General features: G+C 34.8%; 1 long non-coding RNA gene across 1 annotated transcript; it reads left to right on the top strand.

Moving 5' to 3' along the window:
* The first annotated feature begins 337 nt into the window (after positions 1 to 337).
* LOC127535685 (uncharacterized) lies at positions 338 to 1,716 on the top strand. Its single transcript, XR_007944538.1, has 3 exons — positions 338 to 445; positions 1,178 to 1,286; positions 1,446 to 1,716. It is a non-coding gene; the product is annotated as an uncharacterized LOC127535685 (long non-coding RNA).
* Positions 1,717 to 2,893: the final 1,177 nt, after the last annotated feature.

The following is a 2,893-nucleotide window of genomic DNA, read 5'->3' as shown; positions in this document are numbered from 1 at the left end:
ATATATATATATACATATATATATAATGTTCAGATTTTCATTCCATATATTCCAACTTTCATTCCATATATTCGTACTTTCATTCAATATATATCAACTTTCATTATATATATATATATATGTATATATATATATATATATATATATATATATATATATATATATATATATATCGACTTTCATTCAATATATATCAACTTTCATTCAATATATATCAACTTTCATTATATATATATATATTCGTACTTTCATTCAATATATATCAAATCTTTTTTCCTACTGAGCCCCGGAAGGGACATGTCCGTATGGCGAAGCGACAATGGAGGACACTCACCCGGACGAGAATTTTATTGAGTTTTATTTTGAAATGGGCCTGAAATACACAGACATTCAAGCAGTGCGATGCGCTAAGAGTCTGCCATGCAGACCAGCGATCCTGATAATGGTAAGTTTTATTTCTCCAACATCCTGCTGTTAGCCTGCTATGAATACGCTAGCTACAGCAGTCCCACATCAGTATTATGAACGTTCCGCCAGCTAACACGGTCCGGACACCGGATCACTGATTAGAGGTTGGCGTTGAACTATTGTTTGCCAGCCAGTTAGCCGCTGGTAAGCTAACAAGCTATGAAACAACTCCTTATAAAACCGGAGGAAAGCAGCAGCAATATTTCAGTCCAAGACCTGTATTCAGAACCTCCCACGCTGTTACACAATGACCCATTAATCATATTACTGAACTATATGGTTATCATTGAAATTTCCCTTGAAGAACCAGTGAACTCTTTGCGAACACATTTTAATTTATGTGTTGATTATGTTTCGTATCAGTAATACAAGTCTAAAAAACTGATTCAAATGATCAAGTTAACACAATGAAGTAAAGAGTACTGGTAATCTGCAGCTATTTTCATAATTTCAAGGTAAAATGCTGATTGTTGTGTGATTTTCTAGCTTTGCAGATGTGGAAATCCAATGCACTGATTTCTTATACACAGATGCTTTTGGTGTTTTTTGTTGTAAAATAAAACAAGGCATTTATCACTGTTGGAAATTATTACAGGTATTATTTGTAACACTTTCTAACATTGTATGGACAAAGCAATAAATCAGTGAATGGATAAAATCATTTGTATTACAGATGCTATCAACAGCATGTCTTGTTCATTTTATTTAGTTGTCGGCCTTGGATGATGAGGTCCAGTTACCAGGAGCACTAGTCTGCAGCTTACTGGTTCCGTCCTGCAGCTCCTCCACGCCGTCCTCCTCTCTACAGACCAAATCAAGTAAGATCTGTTTAGACTATGCAGACATCAACATGATCAGTATGTTATCTTTTGACCCATCCTAAAATCACAAAATAGAACATTTACTTTAAGTTAACTGTGTTTATGAAAATAGAAAATAATTACTGACAACTAGTACTTTTTGGTGCTTTTATGCAGGAAAAGGGAACCAGGAAGCTGCTGTAGATCCTCTGCAGTATCTGGAGAGGTCAGAGGAACGGTTCTTGGAACAGATCAGAAGACACCAAGACGTGACCTCTGCCATGCTCCAGAACATCCAGAAGATGAATGAAAACCTTGGTTGCACTGATGGGACGCATGGTGTCGGTGCTGGAGCAACTGTCCCAGAATTAAACTGCATTGTTGACTATTGGCTTTTCTAGAAAATAAATCTTTTTTAGTACTTCACCTGTTTGTATTTTACTCATGCACTTCGGGTGAATAAACAGAAATTTGTGATGAGAGATGCAAATTTTGTCTGTAATCTATAGAGACTTTATTCAGTGTTCAGTGCACACTTTTGTTACACACATTTTGACAGATAAGCAGTTGTGCTTTTCAAGCAGATTTTAGTCAGAAACATCAGTAGCATATGTTGTTTTTTTACTGTTACACCAATCTAGGTAGATAAACTGCACTACTGCAGCAGACATATTATTGAAATGTGCTTCTATTATGTGTCTACATACACTGCTCACAAATAGTTATTCAACTTTTGGGTGAAATTGATGGAAAATATAAAAAGTGCATGCTGTAGTGATATATCATAAACGTAGGGTATTTAACTAGAAACATGAAATAGTGATTTCCTCATCTCAAAACATTTTATTGAATCAAAAGCTAACAACAGTGGAGGGTATGTCACAATAAAAATGTCTCAGTTTGGACAAAACAGCAGCCTTCAGCTGAAATCCAGTACAATTGTGTCCCACCAGTGGCGTGATCATGGATGTGTCCAGGCAGCAGCTGACCTCTGCCTCGTAATTAGCCTTAAGACCAGCTATAAATATAAACATAGATATTATCATTATCATCAACATATGGTGCATGTGTTTAACCTTTAAGCTATGTCGGGATGCAAATGTAGTCGAAGCTAAGTAGCTAAGCTAATGCTAACATGTTCAGTGTTCAGAATCAAAACATCTCTAAAAATTACCTGTTTTCTCAAACGTAGTCGCCGTTCCCTGTGACAACCATGAAGACAGATAGATAATCACAGAAGAGCTCATCTGAAGAGCAAATGTCCAATAAGGTTCCTGTTTTTGTTTGCCATGTCCTTCCAGGGCTCAGTAGGAAAAAGTCTGAATATATGGAATGAAACTTTGAATAGATGGAATGAAAATCTGAACATTCTATATTCCGACTTTCATTCCATATATTCCGACTTTCATTATATATATATCAACTTTCATTATATATATATATCGACTTTCATTATATATATATCGACTTTCATTCAATATATAATTTCCTAAACGGCATGCCATATGTAAACATATATATATATATATATATATATATATATATATAGGTTTACATAATACAAACACACACACACACACACACACACACATATATATATATATATATATATATATATAGGTTTA

The sequence above is a fragment of the Acanthochromis polyacanthus genome, chromosome 10 (genome assembly GCF_021347895.1).
Source record: "Acanthochromis polyacanthus isolate Apoly-LR-REF ecotype Palm Island chromosome 10, KAUST_Apoly_ChrSc, whole genome shotgun sequence".
NCBI lineage: Eukaryota > Metazoa > Chordata > Actinopteri > Pomacentridae > Acanthochromis > Acanthochromis polyacanthus.
Note: the sequence above shows the minus strand (reverse complement) of the source record. Positions and strands in the feature narration are given on the sequence as shown.